The 19,918-nt window shown below is 49.5% G+C and overlaps 1 pseudogene; it reads left to right on the top strand.

Annotated features, from left to right (window-relative positions):
• LOC144113776 (uncharacterized) overlaps window positions 1-19,623 on the top strand; it is a 59,363-nt pseudogene extending 39,740 nt beyond the window's left edge.
• Window positions 19,624-19,918: the final 295 nt, after the last annotated feature.

Below are 19,918 nucleotides of genomic sequence, written 5' to 3'. Positions count from 1 at the left end.
GGACCTTCGATTTTACCGCGTTGCCGTGCTAGCCAAGAATGAAGTGCTCAGTTACCCGATCCCTGCTACTCCGTACATTGTACGTTACTAGACAAACAGTCATCTCTAGGGGGGCGTATATATCGACGCATTCAGCGGCAGCAAATGCAAGCGGGAGAAAGTTGCATCAGAAGCTGTGTGCGCATTTCACCTACTGATGCGGTGCAATTTCTCCAAGCCATAAGCGCAGTTGTCCACCTAGGACCTTCGATTTTAGCCCGCTGCCCTGCTAGCCAAGACGGACGTGCTTAGATACCCTATCGCTGCTACTCCGTACAATGCACGTTACTAGACAAGCATTCAACGCTCGGGAGGCGTATATATCGATGCGTTCAGCGGCAGCAACTGCATGAGGAATAAAGTTGTATCAAACGCTCTCTGCGCATTTAACCTACAGATGCGGTGCATTTTCTGCAATCCATAAGCGCAGTTGTCCACCTACGACATTCGACTTTAGCCCGCTGCCGTGCTGGCCAAGACGGACGTGCTTAGATACCCTTTCTCTTCTACTCCTTACATTGCACGTTACTAGACAAGCAACCAACGCTCGGGAGGCGTACATATCGATCCGTTCAGCGGCAGCAACTGCACGAGGCAGAAAATTGTATCAAACGCTCTCTGCGCATTTAACCTACAGATGCGGTGCATTTTCTGCAATCCATAAGCGCAGTTGTCCACCTACGACATTCGACTTTAGCCCGCTGCCGTGCTGGCCAAGACGGACGTGCTTAGATACCCTTTCGCTGCTACTCCGTACATTGCACGTTACTAGACAAGCAATCAACGCTCGGGAGGCGTATATATCGATGCGTTCAGCGGCAGCAACTGCACGAGGCAGAAAATTGTATCAAACGCTCTCTGCGCATTTCACCTACAGATGCGGTGCAATTTCTGCAAGCCATAAGCGCAGTTGTCCACCTAGAACCTTCGATTTTAGCCCGCTGCGATGCTAGCCAAGACGGACGTGCTTAGATAACCTTTCGCTGCTACTCCGTACATTGCACGTTACTAGACAAACAATCATCTCTCGAGGGGCGTATATATCGACGCATTCAGCGGCAGCAACTGCACGCGGGAGAAAGTTGCCTCAGAAGCTCTGTGCGCATTTCACCTACTGATGTGGTGCAATTTCTGCAAGCCATCAGCGCAGTTGTCCACCTAGGACCTTCTATTTTGCCGCGTTGCCGTGCTAGCCAAGAATGAAGTGCTCAGTTACCCGATCCCTGCTACTCCGTACATTGTACGTTACAAGACAAACAATCATCTCTCGGGGGGCGTATATATCGACGCATTCAGCGGCAGCAACTGCACGCGGGAGAAAGTTGCATCAGAAGCTCTGTGCGCATTTCACCTACTGATGCGGCGCAATTTCTGCAAGCCATAAGCGCAGTTGTCCACCTAGGACCTTCTATTTTGCCGCGTTGCCGTGCTAGCCAAGAATGAAGTGCTCAGTTACCCGATCCCTGCTACTCCGTACATTGTACGTTACAAGACAAACAATCATCTCTAGGGGGGCGTATATATCGACGCATTCAGCGGCAGCAAATGCAAGCGGGAGAAAGTTGCATCAGAAGCTCTGTGCGCATTTCACCTACTGATGCGGTGCAATTTCTCCAAGCCATAAGCGCAGTTGTCCACCTAGGACCTTCGATTTTACCGCGTTGCCGTGCTAGCCAAGAATGAAGTGCTCAGTTACCCGATCCCAGCTAATCCGTACATTGCACGTTACCAGGCAAGCAATCAACGCTCGGGAGGCGTATATATCGATGCATTCAGCAGCAGCAACTGCACGAGGAAGAAAGTTGTATCAAACGCTCTCTGCGCATTTCACCTACAGGTGCGGTGCAATTTCTGCAAGCCATAAGCGCTGTTGTCCACCTAGGACCTTCGATTTTACCCCGCTGCCGTGCTAGCCAGGACGGACGTGCTTAGAAACCCGTTCGCTGCTAATCCGTACATTGCACGTTACCAGGCAAGCAATCAACGCTCGGGAGGCGTATATATCGATGCGTTCAGCGGCAGCAACTGCATGAGGAATAAAGTTGTATCAAACGCTCTCGGCTTATTTCACCTACAGATGCGGTGCAATTTCTGCAATCCATAAGCGCAGTTGTCCACCTACAACATTCGACTTTAGCCCGCTGCCGTGCTGGCCAAGACGGACGTGCTTAGATACCCGTTCCCAGCTAATCCGTACATTGCACGTTACTTGAAAAACAATCATCTCTGGGGCGGCGTATATATCGACGCATTCAGCGGCAGCAACTGCACGCGGGAAAAAGTTGCATCAGAAGCTCAGTGCGCATTTCACCTACTGATGCGGTGCAATTTCTGCAAGCCATAAGCGCAGTTGTCCACCTAGGACCTTCTATTTTACCGCGTTGCCGTGCTAGCCAAGAATGAAGTGCTTAGTTACCCAATCCCTGCTACTCCGTACATTGCACGTTACTAGACAAACAATCATCTTTAGGGGGGCGTATATATCGACGCATTCTGCGGCAGCAACTGCAAGCGAGAGAGAGTTGCATCAGAAGCTGTGTGCGCATTTCACCTACTGATGCGGTACAATTTCTACAATCCATAAGCGCGGTTGTCCGCCTGGGACCTTAGATTTTACTGCGTTGCCGTGCTAGCCAAGACGGACTTGCTTAGTTACCCTTTCGATGCTACTCGGTACATTGCACGTTACTAGACAAGCAATCGACGCTCGGGAGGCGTATATATCGATGCATTCAGCGGCAGCAACTGCACGAGTCAGAAAGTCGTATCAAACGCTCTCTGCGCTTTTCACCTACAGATGCGGTGCAATTTCTGCAAGCCATAAGCGCAGTTGTCCACCTAGGACCTTCTATTTTACCGCGTTGCCATGCAAGCCAAGAAGGAAGTGCTTAGTTACCCGATCCCTGCTGCTCCGTACATTGCAAGTTACTAGACAATCATCGCTCGGGGGGCGTATATATCGAGGCATTCAGCGGCAGCAACTGCACGCGGGAAAAAGTTGCATCAAAAGCGCTGTGGGCATTTCACCTACTGATGCGGTGCAATTTCTACTATCCATAAGCGCCGTTGTCCACCTGGGACCTTCGAGTTTACTGCGTTCCCTTGCTAGCCAAGATGGATTTGCTTACAAACCCGTGCGCTGCTACTCCATACATTGCACGTCACTGTTACAAGACACGCAATCAACGCTCGGTGGGGCGCATATATCGACGCATTCAGCGGTAGCAACTGCACGAGGCAGAAAGTTGTATCAATGCTCTGTGCGCATTTCACCTACTGATGCGGTGCAATGTCTGCAAGCCATAAGCGCAGTTGTCAACCTAGGACCTTAGATTTTACCGCGTTGCCGTGCTAGCCAAGACGGACTTGCTTAGATACCCTTTCGATGCTACTCGGTACATTGCACTTTACTAGACAAGCAATCGACGCTCGGGAGGCGTATATATCGATGCATTCAGCGGCAGCAACTGCACGAGTCAGAAAGTCGTATCAAACGCTCTCTGCGCTTTTCACCTACAGATGCGGTGCAATTTCTGTAAGCCATAAGCGCACTTGTGCACCTAGGACCTTCGATTTTACCCCCCTTTCGTGCTAGCCAAGACGGACGTGCTTAGATACCCTTTCGCTGCTACTCCGTACATTTCACGTTACTAGACAAGCAATCGACGCTCGGGAGGCGTATATATCGATGCATTCAGCGCAGCAACTGCACGAGGCAGAAAGTTGTATCAAACGCTCTCTGCGCATTTTGACTTACACATGCGGTGCAATTTCTGCCAGCCATAAGCGCAGTTGTCCACCTAGGACCTTCGATTTTACCACGCTGGCGTGCTGGCCAAGACGGACGTGCTTAGATACCCTTTCGCTACTACTCCGTACATTGCACGTTACTAGACAAGAAATCAACGCTCGGGGGGAGTATATATCGACGCATTCAGCGGCAGAAACTGCAATCGGGAGAAAGTTGCATGAAAAGCTCTGTGCGCATTTCACCTACTGATGCGGTGCAATTTCTACAATCCATAAGCACGGTTGTCCACCTGGGGCCTTTGATTTTACTGCGTTCCCCTGCTAGCCAAGACGGACGTGCTTAGATTCCCTTCCGCTGCTACTCCGTACATTGCACGTTACTAGGCAAGCAATCAACGCTCGGGAGGCGTATATATCGAGGCATTCAGCGGCAGCAACTGCACGAGGGAGAAAGTTGTATCAAACGCTCTCTGCGCATTTCACCTACAGATGCGGTGCAATTACTGCAAGCAATAACCGCACTTGTCCACCTAGGACCTTCGATTTTACCGCGTTGCCGTGCTAACCAAGAATGAAGCGCTTAGGTACCCGTTCGCTACTACTCCGCACATTGCACATTACTTGACAAACAATCATCTCTCGGGGGGCGTATATATTGACGCATTCAACGGCAGCAACAGCACGCGGGAGAAAGTTGCATCAGAAGCTCTGTGCGCATTTCACCTACAGATGCGGTGCAATTACTGCAAGCAATAACCGCACTTGTCCACCTAGGACCTTCCATTTTACCGGGTTGCCGTGCTAGTCAAGAATGAAGTGCTTAGATACCCTATCCTTGCTACTCCAAACATTGCACGTTACTAGACAATCATCTCTCGGGGGGCGTATATATCGACGCATTCAGCAGCAGCAACTGCACGCGGGAGAAAGTTGCACCAGAAGCTCTGTGCGCATTTCACCTACAGATGCGGTGCAATTACTGCAAGCAATAACCGCACTTGTCCACCTAGGACCTTCCATTTTACCGGGTTGCCGTGCTAGTCAAGAATGAAGTGCTTAGATACCCTATCCTTGCTACTCCAAACATTGCACGTTACTAGACAATCATCTCTCGGGGGGCGTATATATCGACGCATTCAGCAGCAGCAACTGCACGCGGGAGAAAGTTGCATGAAAAGCTCTGTGCGCATTTCACCTACAGATGCAGTGCAATTTCTACAATCCTTAAGCGCGGTTGTCCACCTGGGACCTTTGATTTTACTGCGTTCCCCTGCTAGCCAAGACGGACGTGCTTAGATTCCCTTCCGCTGCTACTCCGTACATTGCACGTTACTAGGCAAGCAATCAACGCTCGGGAGGCGTATATATCGGTGCGTTCAGAGGCAGCAACTGCACGAGGCAGAAAGTTGTATCAAACGCTCTCTGCGCATTTCACCTATTGATGCAGTGCAATTTCTGCAATCCATCAGCGCAGTTGTCCACCTAGGACATTCGAATTTACCGCGTTGCCGTGCTAGCAAAGAAGGAAGTGTTTAGATACCCGTTCCCTGCTACTCCGTACATTGCACGTTACTAGACAATCTTCGCTCGGGGGGCGTATATATCGAGGCATTCAGCGGCAGCAACTGCACGCGGGAGAAAGCTGCATCAAAAGCTCTGTGCGCATTTCACCTATTGATGCGGTGCAATTTCTGCAATCCATCAGCGCAGTTGTCCACCTAGGACATTCGAATTTACCGCGTTGCCGTGCTAGCAAAGAAGGAAGTGTTTAGATACCCGTTCCCTGCTAATCCGCACTATGCACGTTACTAGAGAAGCAATCAACGCTCGGGAGGCGTATATATCGATGCATTCAGCGGCAGCAACTGCACGCGGGATAAAGTTGCATCAAAAGCTCTGTGCTCATTTCTCCTACTGATGCGGTGCAATTTCTGCAATCCATAAGCGCAGTTGTCCACCTACGACATTCGCCTTTACCGCGTTGCCGTGCTAGCAAAGAAGGAAGTGCTTAGATACACGTTCCCAGCTAATCCGTACATTGCAAGTTACTTGAAAAACAATCATCTCTCGGGGGGCGTATATATCGACGCATTCAGCGGCAGCAACTGCACGAGGAAGAAAGTTGTATCAAACGCTCGCTTTGCATTTCGCCTACTGATGCGTTGCAATTTCTACAAGCCATAAGCGCGGTTGTCCACCTAAGACCTTCGATTTTACCGCGCAGCCGGGCTAGCCAATGCGGGCGGGCTTAGATACCCGTTCGCTGCTACTCCGTACATTTCACGTTACTAGACAAGCAGTCATCGGTCGGGGGGCGTATATATTGCCACACTGCGAGCGCCGCCATGCGGCCGAGCGGCATGACTGGGCTCGTGTGGGAGCGAAGAAGAGGACGTTCCCGTTCGAACGCGCGCTGCTGGGTTTTCTGGCCTTCGGATTAACAAAAGCCCTTTTTTTCGTGCCGCCCTACGTTTGTCGGCGACATTTTGGTGGAGCCGCTGGGTATCGTTCCATGAACGCTCACCCCGAGGGCAACTCTGACGCTGATCAGCGACGCTTGGACACAACACCCGTCCATAAAGCGAGCCGCCGCCTGCGAGGCCTACAACCCGAGTTCGGCCAACTGACAGCGCCGGTAAGGGCCATGACATCCACCGCGGCTAGCCAGACAAGTCAGCACTCCGGGAGTGCCCCGCCATTTGTCCTTCACGCACCTCGATCGCCGCCACCGTTCCACGGGGACAGGTTCGAGGACGTCGAAGACTGGTTGGCCAGCTTTGACCGAGTGGCGAGTTTCAATGAGTGGGACGGCGAGCGCAAGCTGCGCAACGTCTACTTTGCGCTGCAGGACTCGGCCAAAACATGGTTTGAGAACCACGAAGCTTCCTTTACCACCTGGGAGGCTTTTCGTCGAGAGCTGCTAGCGACATTTACCAGCAGCGAAAGAAAAGAGAAAGCGGAAATCGCCCTGCGCTCGAGATCACAGCAGCCGAACGAGGGCGTCGCGATGTTCATCGAGGACATGACGCAGCTGTTCAACCGGGCCGACCCTGCTATGCCCGAAGCCCAGAAGGTACGACACTTAATGCGTGGCGTAAAAGAGCAGCTGTTTGCCGGACTGGTCCGTGACCCGCCACGAACAGTGTCCGACTTCACCAAGGAGGCAATGGGTATCGAGCGCTCTTTACAGGAACGGGGCGCCCACTTCGGACGTCAGGCTACTGTAGCAGCCTCTTCCCAGTCCCAGTACACGCCTACGTCGCTGCCCGCCGAGGACCTTCGGGAACTTGTAAGAAGCCTGGTGCGCGAGGAACTGGCGAAACTTCGCTTTGAAGCTCCACAGGTCAGCGTCGCTGCCATTACGGACGTGGTCCGCGAAGAAATCCGACGAGTTGTGCAGCCACCCCCAGCTCCACACCCGGCGCCCTCCGTTATGACGTACAGCGAGGCGCTACGAAGTCCCGGGCCAGCGATGCGAGCCTTTTCCCCCATCGCTCCTGTGCAATACCTGCAGGAGCCAATCGCAACAGCACCCTCCGTGCGGCAGAGTTCAGGCCCCCCGTGAGCAAAGCGCACGTTTGGCGTACGCCAAACAATCGGCCGCTCTGTTACCACTGCGGAGAGCCTGGCCATATCCTTCGCCACTGCCCCTACCGCAGGATGGGTTTAAGGGGGTTTTCACCTGACTCACCTCGACCACGCTACGGTGAAAGACCACGGGATATCGAACAGTACTTGGCTGAAAACGTGCAATCTTCGACCTCGCAGCGACGCCAGTCCCGATCGCCATCCCCAAGGCGGTTCTCTTCGCCCGGCCGCCCGTCATCCTCTGGCCAGTTCAGAGGTACGTCCCCACGCCGGGAAAACTGAAGACGGCGTCCTCTGGGGGTAGGACCGCCGCTGCCGCAGACAGTGAACAGCCTCCATCCGACGATTTTATGCGACGACCCCACCCGCCGACCTTAAAGACGATCCCACCGCCGACCTCACCGACAACCTCAGCGACGACCGCATCGACGACGGCACCAAAAACCTCGTCGACAAATTGTCAAACAATTGTTTCCGCCGCCGAAATTCTTGTTGCCGCCGATGGCTATGACGTATCTGCACTCGTCGATACCGGAGCCGACTTTTCTGTCATGAGTAGTAACCTAGCCGCAACCCTCAGAAAGGTTCTAACACCTTGGCATGGGCCGCAGATACGCACAGCTGGTTGCCATGTGGTAACGCCGGTTGGCGTCTGCACCAGCCGTATAAAGATCCGCGGTGCAACTTTCACAGGCTCCTTCGCCGTGCTACGAGAGTGCTCTAAAGAACTGATTCTGGGCATGGACTTCCTTAAAGAGTATGGGGCGGTCATCAACCTGCATGAGCAATTGGTATCGTTTTCGACACAGCGAGCCGTTGATACCGACCCCGAGCCGCACAGAGCACCATTACGCATCTCTGATGACCACACAACGATACCGCCGAGAGCAAGCAAGTTTGTCACAGTCCAGTGTGATACCAGCTCCGGTACTCGGGGCATTGCCGAAGCGAATATGTCGCTGCTACTGTCTCGGCAAGTTTGCGTTGCTCGCGCCCTTGTCGACCTTGTTCACGCGCGTACCACGCTCTTAGTGACAAACTTTAGTTGTGAACCCCAACATTTGACGAAAAACACGGTGATTGCCCATTTTGAAGAACTTGGCGAACATGCCGGCCAATGTGCCTTATCAACAACGGCTCCCGAAATAGCCGAACAGGACACTGCAACAGCCATTAGGACCGACGTGAACCCTGACCTTCTGACCAATCAGAAACGCCGCGTGGAAAGCCTTATTGACTCTTTCCGCGACTGTTTTGCATCAACATCCAAGGTTCGCCAGACGCCAATAACTAAGCACCGTATTATCGTCGACAGTGACCAGAGACCGCTATGTCAGCGTCCTTATCGTGTTTCGTCGAAGGAGCGCGATGCTATCCGCCGCCAAGTTGCCGAAATGCTCCACGACGACGTCATACAACCATCGACGAGCCCCTGGGCGTCACCTGTTGTCCTCGTCGCAAAGAAGGACGGCAGCCTACGGTTCTGTGTAGATTATAGACGCCTCAATAACGTTACCAAAAAAGATGTCTATCCACTGCCGCGCATTGATGACTCATTAGACCGCCTCCGCCATGCTACCTACTTTTCGTCACTCGACCTTCGTAGCGGTTATTGGCAAATCGAGGTCGACGAACGTGACCGAGAAAAGACCGCCTTCGTTACTCCTGACGGACTGTACGAATTTAAGGTGCTTCCTTTCGGCTTGTGTTCAGCCCCTGCGACGTTCCAACGTATGATGGACACCGTATTAACTGACCTGAAGTGGCAGTCCTGCCTTGTCTATCTCGACGACGTCGTGATTTTCTCCGACACGTTCGAGGAGCACCTGAAACGTTTGCGTGCCGTCTTCGAAGCAATTCGTTCTGCGGGTCTGTCTCTCAAGCCTGAAAAGTGCCACTTCGCCTTTCGGGAGCTCAAGTTTCTTGGCCACATTGTGAGCGCTCAGGGCGTTAGCCCCGACCCAGAAAAGACCGCCGCCGTTGCTGCATTTCCCCAGCCAACAGATAAACGAAGCTTGCGGCGTTTCCTGGGGCTTTGCGCCTATTATCGGAGGTTCGTTCAAAACTTCTCCAAGCTCGCAGAGCCGCTGACTCGCCTGACAAAAGACTCTGAACCTTTTTCTGGGGCCAAGATCAGGAAAAAGCTTTCATAGAGCTTAAGGCCCGCCTCCAATCTACGCCTATCCTTGCCCACTTCGACGAGCAGGCAGACACGGAACTGCACACAGATGCCAGCAATGTGGGCCTCGGTGCGGTGATTGTGCAGTGGCAAGACGGTGTGGAACGCGTGATCGCATACGCAAGTCGCACTTTGTCCCGTTCCGAAGTGAATTATTCCACAACGGAAAAGGAGTTTCTCGCTGTTGTGTGGGCAATCACAAAATTTCGCCCATACCTGTACGGCCGCCCGTTTCGAGTCGTCAGCGATCATCACTCCTTGTGCTGGCTTGCGAACCTCAAAGATCCATCGGGGCGACTTGCACGGTGGAGCCCTCGGTTGCAAGAGTTCGACGTCACCATCGTGTATAAGTCGGGTCGGCAACATAGCGATGCAGACTGTCTCTCCCGAGCTCCTCTTCCGTGCCCACCAGATGAGTCCGACGACGATTCTGCTTTCCTCGGCGCTGTCACCACATCCGACCTTGCCCACCACCAGAGGGCCGACTGCGAACTGCTGCCTCTAATCGAGTACCTCGAAGGAACCGCTCCGTCTCCGCCCAGACTCTTCTCTCGCGGACTTTCGTCGTATTGCTTAATAGATGGAGTCCTCTACAAGAAAAACTACGGCCCGACCGAAACTGCGTATCTCCTCGTTGTCCCAACCGCACTTCGTCAGGAAGTTCTCGCTGCATGCCACGACGACATTTCTTCTGGCCACCTCGGTTTTTTCCAGAACATTGGGACGCCTCCGCCACAAGTACTACTGGCCACGGCTTGCTGCGGTCGTCCAACGCTACGTTCGAACCTGCCGTGAGTGTCAACGACGGAAGGTACCACCGACAAAACCGGCCGGCCTTCTGAAGCCAATTGATCCACCGCAAATCCCATTCCAACAAGTCGGCATGGACTTACTGGGCCCATTCCCGGTGTCCTCCATGGGAAACCGGTATATTGTTGTTGCCACGGACTACCTAAGCCGCTATTGTGAAACCAAGGCTCTTCCCCGTGGCACCGCGGCTGAAATTGCACAGTTCTTTGTTCACCACATCGTGCTTCGCCACGGCGCCCACATTCAGTGCTGCCGCCACACGCCATCGCACTTTCGGTGTCTCCACACTCTTTATCCCCCTTGCCGGAGGCATCGCGGCGATGCCTCTTGAAAGGAGGGGGGCAATGCCACACTGCAAGCGCCGCCATGCGGCCGAGCGGCATGACTGGGCTCGTGTGGGAGCGAAGAAGAGGACGTTCCCGTTCGAACGCGCGCTGCTGGGTTTTCTGGCCTTCGGATTAACAAAAGCCCTTTTTTTCGTGCCGCCCTACGTTTGTCGGCGACAATATCGATGCATTCGGCGGCAGCAACTGCACAAGGCAGAAAGTTGTATCAAACGCTCGCTGTGCATTTCGCCTACTGATGCGTTGCAATTTCTACAAGCCATAAGCGCGGTTGTCCACCTAAGAAGACCTTCGATTTTACCGCGCAGCCGGGCTAGCCAATGCGGGCGTGCTTAGATACCCGTTCGCTGCTACTCCGTACATTTCACGTTACTAGACAAGCAGTCACCGCTCGGGGGGCGTATATATCGATGCATTCGGCGGCAGCAACTTCACGAGGCAGAAAGTTGTATCAAACGCTCGCTGTGCATTTCACCTACTGATGCGGTGTTTCTAAAAGCCATAAGCGCGGTTGTCCACCTAAGACCTTCGATTTTACCGGGCAGCCGGGCTAGCCAGTGCGGGCGTGCTTAGATACCCGTTCGCTGCTACTCCGTACATTGCACGTTACTAGACAAGCAGTCATCGCTCGGGGGGCGTATATATCGATGCATTCGGCGGCAGCAACTGCACGAGGCAGAAAGTTGTATCAAAAGCTCTCTGCGCATTTCACCCACTGATGCGGTTCAAATTCAGGAAGACATAAGCGCGGTTGTCCACCTAGGACCTTGGATTTTGCCGCACTGCCGTCCTAGCCAAGAAGGAAGTGCCTCGATACCCGTTCGCAGCTACTCCGTACATTGCACGTTAATAGACAAGCAATCAACGCTCGGGAGGCGTATATATCGATGTAATCAGCGGCAGCAACTGCACGAGGCCGAAAGTTGTATCAAAAGCTCTCTGCGGATTTCATCCACTGATGCGGTTCAAATTCAAAGAAGACATAAGCGCGGTTGTCCACCTAGGACCTTGGATTTTGCCGCACTGCCGTCCTAGCCAAGAAGGAAGTGCTCCGATACCCGTTCGCTGCTACTCCGTACATTGCACGTTACTAGACAAGCAATCAACGCTCGGGAGGCGTATATATCGATGTATTCAGCGACAGCAACTGCACGAGGCCGAAAGTTGTATCAAAGTTCTCTGCGGATTTCACCCACTGATGCGGTTCAAATTCAGGAAGACATAAGCGCGGTTGTCCACCTAGGATCTTGGATTTCGCCGCACTGCCGTCCTAGCCAAGAAGGAAGTGCCTCGATACCCGTTCGCTGCTACTCCGTACATTGCACGTTAATAGACAAGCAATCAACGCTCGGGAGGCGTATATATCGATGTAATCAGCGGCAGCAACTGCACGAGGCCGAAAGTTGTATCAAAAGCTCTCTGCGGATTTCATCCACTGATGCGGTTCAAATTCAAAGAAGACATAAGCGCGGTTGTCCACCTAGGACCTTGGATTTTGCCGCACTGCCGTCCTAGCCAAGAAGGAAGTGCTCCGATACCCGTTCGCTGCTACTCCGTACATTGCACGTTACTAGACAAGCAATCAACGCTCGGGAGGCGTATATATCGATGTATTCAGCGACAGCAACTGCACGAGGCCGAAAGTTGTATCAAAGTTCTCTGCGGATTTCACCCACTGATGCGGTTCAAATTCAGGAAGACATAAGCGCGGTTGTCCACCTAGGATCTTGGATTTCGCCGCACTGCCGTCCTAGCCAAGAAGGAAGTGCCTCGATACCCGTTCGCTGCTACTCCGTAGGAACCCAGCAGACCTCGCTAATTTTAAAAAGAACAGAAATTTTGTGACGCGCTTTCTTCGAAATGCAAAACAGGTTTATTTTAACAGCTTACTTGGCAGGGCAAATAATCGCACCGATGAGCTATGGCGCGCTCTAAATACCATCATGAACCGCAATAAATCGAGAAATGACGATATTCAAGTAACACAAAACGGAAAAACTCTCGAGGGCCTTCAACTCGCAGACGCATTTAACTCCTATTTTGTTAACTTAGTAAAAAGTGGTCATGATGAACGTGTGACGAGCTACTTGCGTAATCGTAACGAACATACCGCTTTTTTTTATCCAACATCTGAGAATGAAATACGTTCGGTCTTTACATCACTAAGGAATAGCAACACAAGAGATATTGATGGTCTTAGAATTACACCGATCAAATTTGTCTTAGACTACATTTTGCCTGTGCTCAATCACATATACAACTTATGTTTGTCATCAGGTGTATTTCCCGATAGCATGAAACGTGCTAAAGTGACTGTTATTTATAAATCAGGCGATAAAAACGCATTTTCAAACTATCGCCCCATATCTGTCCTTCCCGTTCTCTCAAAACCGCTTGAGAAGTTAGTATTGCTGAGGCTGGACTCATTCTGCAATAAGCATTCATTAATTTCCCCTTTCCAGTTTGGCTTCCGGAAAGGTATGTCCACAGAGTTAGCCTTACTAACACAAAAAGAAATAATCCTTAAGTCATTTTTGGATAAGAAGTTAATAATGGGCGTTTTCATAGATTTCACAAAAGCATTCGACAGCTTAAATCACCAAACGCTGATAGCAAAATTAGAATTTTATGGGTTTCGAGGCATTGCCTTGGAATTTCTCAAGTCATATCTTTCAAACAGAAAACAATGCGTTGCTATAAATAACAATTTTTCTTCTCTAATGAACTTGAATGCAGGCGTTCCTCAGGGCAGCATATTGGGGCCACAACTTTTTAACTTGTATATAAATGATATAGGGAATATAGCCGAGAAATCACAACTTATTGTTTATGCCGATGACACAAGTATTTTTGTTCAGTCAGATAATCCCAGTGATTTGTGCAATAACGTAAATTCGACACTACAAAACTTATACGAATGGAGCAATAGAAATTCCCTGCAGATCAACAGTGCAAAAACCAAAGCTGTGTTATTAACACCCTATCAAAAGCCAATTATCTACAACTTTAACATTCATATCGGCAATAATCCTATTGAAGTGGCTTCAGAAGCAAAGACACTTGGTGTGACATTTCATCAGCACTTATCATGGAACTCACACGTGCAGCATATATTAACCCATCTTGCCAAAATATCAGGAGTACTCTGGAGGCTTCGTTATATTTTACCACTGAAATTTAAGCTATTAATATATAACGCATTGTTCTATGCTCAACTAAATTACTGCGGACTTGTATGGGGCACAACATCAAAAGAAAACATAAATAAGATTTTTTCTCTGCAGAAGAAAGCCCTTCGTCACGTAGTCAACATTCCAAGTGAAAGCCCATAACATAATACCTATTATGAATACAAAATTATACCCTTTCTAGTATTATATGACTTTAACCTGTCGATGAGATATAAACATAGCTTAAAAACTAATAACAATGCATTTTTGTCTTTATGTAGTTTAAAAAGCCTTCCTGACAGGGGGTATGTATTTCGGAATAAAGGAACATGGCACGTGCCATTCACTAGGCTAACACACGGGCTAGATAGCGTCGAAAATCGCCTTCCGAGACTATTGAAGAAATTATTAATGATGGAAATCGACCTGCAAACAGCCACTAAATGTAATATAAAACTTCATTTCATCAACCAGTTTCATGGCGCTTAACAGTGTCAACCATCTTCATAACCAAAAACAGAGCTTTTTGTAACACGTCATTTCATCCCAGAGTACTGTAGTTGTGTGTATTTGTCTTTACTATTTCTTTTCCCTTATATTCAGGCGAGTTTGTTTATTAACATTGTCATTTTTCAGGTCTGCTATCACGCGAGTGTTTGTTGCATTTTTGTTGTATTTTTTTATATTGTAACAAGATTGCATTTGTAACATTATTCATTTCCTGCGCGAAAATCGCATGTGCTGTGAATTGTTCTCTCTTAAACATTCAACATTTCATGCATAACTGCTGCACAAACTGCCATGTAAAGGGGGTGGGGACCCAGTCAAGCTTGCCTTAGAGCAGCTTTTTGTCCCCACTCCCTGCATTTTTATTTGTACTAAAAATGCAAAATAAAGATTGATTGATTGATTGATTGATTGCACGTTACTAGACAAGCAATCAACGCTCAGGAGGCGTATATATCGATGTATTCAGCGGCAGCAACTGCACGAGGCCGAAAGTTGTATCAAAAGCTCTCTGCGGGTTTCACCCACTGATGCGGTTCAAATTCAGGAAGACATAAGCGCTGTTGTCCACCTAGTTCCTTGGAATTTGCCGCACTGCCATGCTCTAGCCAAGAAGGAAGTGCTTCGATACCCGTTCTCTGCTACTCCGTACATTGCACTTTACTAGCCAAGCAATCAACGCTCGGGAGGCGTATATATCGATGTATTAGCGGCAGCAACTGCACGAGGCCGAAAGTTGTATCAAAAGCTCTCTGCGGATTTCGCCCACTGATGCGGTTCAAATTCAGGAAGACATAAGCGCTGTTGTCCACCTAGGACCTTGGATTTTGCCGCACTGCCGTCCTAGCCAAGAAGGAAGTGCTTCGATACCCGTTCGCTGCTACTCCATACATTGTACGTTACTAGAAAAGCAGTCATTGCTCGTGGGCGTATATATCGATGCATTCGGCGGCAGCAACTGCACGCGGGAGAAAGTTATATCAAAAACTCTCTGTGCATTTCACCTACTGATGCGGTGCAATTTCTGCGAGCCATAAGCGCGGTTGATCTAAATTGGTCATCGCATGTCGATCAAATTTGCGATAATGCGATTAGAAAGCTTTGGGCGCTGCGGAATAAGCTTTCTGAGGCCATGACAGCTGTGAAGTTCTTAGCATATAAAATGACAGTCCTGGCACTACTTACTTACGCAAGCCCCATTTGGTAGCCATAATTTGAAATGTGAACGCGTGCAGAGAAAGGCTCTTAGTCTCATTTATAATCCTTATTCTATAATGCAGTCAGTTTCAGAACTTAGGAAGAACGCAGGACAAACCGCTGTTAAGAAAATGAAACACAATAGGATTGTTTTCTTTATCATTTTTTCGTGTCTATAACAAAGTAAACCTCGGAAGGTACATTGTAGCAGACAGTTCCACCCATTCAATGACCAAACACTCTATACATATCAAACCATTGACTTACACGACAGATTCTTTTCATTATTCTTTACTCGTGAGGACAATAGATGACTGGAACAAACTACCCAATGAAGTTATACATTATGAGGGTAAGGGATTTGAAGCTGCACCATGCGAATATTCTATGAATGCTTAAAAATATTTTGTATACTAGCCTAGTTATATGTAATTCTCTAAGTGATCTGTGTACGTTGTTTCCCTGTTTCTTTTAACTTTTGCCAGGCAGACCTGCTCTTAATTACAATTGTTTGTACTTCTCTGTTTCGGCCACGCGCCTTTCTTCTTTTGACATTGCACAACTGCGGTTGATGATTTGTGCACTTTTCAAATATTTGTTTCTGTCTGTACATTTATCTCCCACAATTTTTTTGCCATATAAAGTGCTGTCAGTTACGCGGAAGAGTTGCTGATGTTCAGAGAATTCGTAATTTGTCTGTTTTTGTTGTATTTCACAAGCAGTAGTTCCAACAAAATGTGTTCTTGCAAGCCTGCAACTCCTTCCTTTGCCTGTGCTGGCAGTATGAATAAATAAATAAATAAATAAATAAATAAATAAATAAATAAACAAACAACACACGAGAATTTTTGAAACCCTTCTGAGCCTCACTAGGGCACCTATGGATATCCTGCAGCCTTGGTGGATAGAACCGTGACGGACAATGGCAGTAGAAAATGTAGCTGTTAAATGCAGCTTAACAAGGGCTCTTGCTTCATCAAGCAGCCACAGCGAACAGAATGCGTATGGAGAGAAAGGTTAGCGTGCATACGTAATACACAGGTGTTTGTACACAGATCTTGCATACAAATCAACATCACAGAAAAGCAGATAGTACTAGGAACAAATTTTCGGAATTTTACAAATACAAAACAATATATAAACATCGATACAGTCAGACAGTACTAAATATTCTAATAACTTCCTTGGTAAACTATTGGATATACGCGAGCAGAAATCAATGCCCTCTCCTAATTTGTTAAGCAGAACAGGGACCTGGTAACTGGCATGTTGTATGCCATAATTAGAACCGATTCTTAGTGTTTTTAAAGACTCCTTGCGCAGGCTGTAATGACTGAGTGGCTTGGACATAGTGCTCTCATTAGTTTGTTATGTTTTATGTAGTTTAATTGCTAGTCTAAAATGCATATAATCGGACAGTGAATAGTGGACACGTCATACACGACGTTATCACTGACTTTAGAAGCGCATTTTGCAGTAAAATGGGCCTCGTCATCGTCGATCGCTTGCTCCACAGTGTAGAAGTGACTAATCAGATTCTCTCGCCGTTAATCACGTTTGCTTTGAGGCGAGTGCGCGTCAATCTCAAATATCATCTAGAAACTGCAACATAGGCGATACATCGCGACCGCGCGAGCACGAGACCGGGCAAGCAAACGCGCTTGCATGAGAACGTGGCGAAAGCATTGCGCGCGGCGGTCAACATACCACTTTTTACTTTTCTTCCATAGATGGCGCTGCACATCTGGCGTTTTTTTTTGCTGGTCACGCCGTCGGAGGAGGACGCTTTTTTTCGGAGCTCCAGCGACTACGTCCGAGGCTAACACCTTGGTGTTTGCGCTTGTACATGCTGTCGGGCGGTAGTTCTAACCCGAGTTAAGGGTAGGAAGGCTAGCGGAAGTGTGTGTGCCGAAGGTTTTTGTGTAGGAATTTTGGCAGGTTTTACGCTGTGTAGTGCCGAAGGTTTTTGGTGTAGGAATTTTGGCGGGCTTTTACGTTCCGTAGTGCCGAAGGTTTTTTCTGTAGGAATTTTGCCAGACTTTTACGTCGCGTATTGCCGCAGGTTTTTGTGTAGGAATTTTGGCGGGCTTTTACGTTGCGTAGTGCCGAAGGTTTTTTTGTGTAGGAATTTTGGTGGGCTTTTATGTTGCGTAGTGTCGAAGGTTTTTGTGTAGGAATTTTAGTGGGGCTCTTACTTTGCGTAGTGCCGAAGGTTTTTTCTGTAGGAATTTTGGCGGGCTTTTACGTTGAGTAGTGCGGAAGGTTTTTGTATAGGAATTTTGGCGGGCTTTTACGTAACGTAGTGCCCAAGGTTTTTGTATAGAAATTTTGGCGGGCTTTTACGTTGCGTAGTCGGCCGGACGATGGGTCGGCAAGCTAGGAAAGTCAAGGTGGAAGGGGACGGGGAGTTAGTGCAATGCCAGGAGTGCGACCGTTGGTGCTATTTAGACGAGACCAAGTTCAGGAGCTTAGCCGAGGCAGATGGGGCTAGATTCGCGTGCAAGATATGTAAGCGTTTTGAGGAACGCCGTTCAGACGTTGAAAGGGGAATGAGCAGCTACGATTAAGGAACTCAAAGGGGACCTGAAGGTGGAACGAGGGGAACGGGTTAATTTAGAAACTCAGGTCGCCGAGTCGCTTAAGAAGGAGGAGGCTAATGCCGACCTGTTGGAGCGAATTGTGGGCGAGCTGAAGGAGGAGCGGGAAAAGTGGGCCCAGTTAGAAGAGCAGGCAGAAGCGATCAGGTCGCGGCCGGCAGGGCACGCCGGTTCGGAGCAGTGTCAGGTGGGGGACGAGGTTCGTTGATCCTACAGTGCTGTAGCGCAGCAGGCTTTGAGTGGGGAAGAGAGAGAGGTAAAAACTCGCGACAGTAGTGTACGGCGTCGGGAGAGACAGATAGTGCGATCCGGAGGGCAACAGTCGCAGTCAGGAAGCGAACGGTTAGAGCGGAGGAGGGTTCTGGTAGTCGGTGACCTTAACGTAGCGAGGGTTGAGGGAGGCGTTTTGACGACAGTGAAGGCGGACAGGCGGGTGCATGTGGAGGCCCAGGCAGGGAAGTGCATGGTAGATGCAATGGCCAAAGCCCAGGAGGTGGTGGGGGGCTGCATGGATGGCGAACACCTTGTCGTTATCCATGCTGGTTTCAACGATGTGCTGAAGGGGAGGAGCCAGAATCTCGAGAAGCAGTTAGAAGTGGGGATGCGTAGGCTTAGATAGGCCTCTGAGAGTGTGCATGTCACCATATGCACAATCCCAGAGGTCCAGAGGCAGGCTAGCGAAACGGAAAGGAGGATCGTTCAGGCTAACCGTGTAATTAGGTTAATTAGTCGACGACTAAGATACGGGGTAATGAAAGTTAACAGGGAAGTGTACGAGGTCAGGCCCCACCCCTTTGCAAAGGATGGCATTCACTACTGTGGTGCCACTGGCAAGAGGGTGGGTAGTAGGATAGGTCGCCAGGTAACAGCTTTTTTTTTTTTTTGGGGGGGGGGGGGACCCAGAGCTCTGGGGGAACCAGTGTAGAGAAGGAAGAACCAAGATCAAGGGGCGATGGAACCATAGGAGAAGAAATAGACACAAGCGCGAGGGCCAAGTTGATTCAGATATATGTTTCATGAACATGCAAGGTGGCAGGAATAGACTGAAATGGGAGAAATAGAAGAACAGTTAAGGCATGAGGAAATAATGGTATATGGTTTAGTGGAAACGCATCTTAGATACATGGAGCAACCACCCTGTAACCCAGACTACGCATGGGAATATTGCAATAGAACAGAGGGCAGCAGAAAGGGGGGTGGAATTGGGGCATTCATTCATAAAAGTAAGAATTTTCAAAGGGTTAAACTGGGATGCAAGGAACATTTATGGCTAAAATTTACGGTTATAGAGGATGATGAAATTTTGGTGTCATTTCACGTGAAATCGCTTTACGAGCCTACTCTTTGACCTGGCTGTCAAGGTTTGCACAGATGTGCTCCAGGAGGATGCAATCCAGGAGGATGCAGCCGACGTCTTCAGTTCTGTCGAACGCATATTTTAGGTTCCAAAAGAACATATTTAAACAAGTCCATGATACGGCTATGGGAGCATAAATTTCAGTCACCGCTGCGAACTTGACAATGGAGTCTCTGGAGTCCCGCACCCTCTCAAGCTTCACGCCCCGCCCGACGAAAGTATTCCTTCGTTATGTGGACGAGTGGTTCTGCATAATCAAGAAATCGCATGTGACAGCGTTCCTTTTGCACCTCAACAGCATAGAACCGGCCATACAGTTTACTACGAAAGTGGAAGTAGACGGTCGTCTGCCTTTTTTGGACATTCGGGCGAAACGCGAC

The sequence above is a fragment of the Amblyomma americanum genome, chromosome 1 (genome assembly GCF_052857255.1).
Source record: "Amblyomma americanum isolate KBUSLIRL-KWMA chromosome 1, ASM5285725v1, whole genome shotgun sequence".
Taxonomy (NCBI): domain Eukaryota; kingdom Metazoa; phylum Arthropoda; class Arachnida; order Ixodida; family Ixodidae; genus Amblyomma; species Amblyomma americanum.
This window is presented reverse-complemented; position numbering and strand designations above follow the sequence as displayed.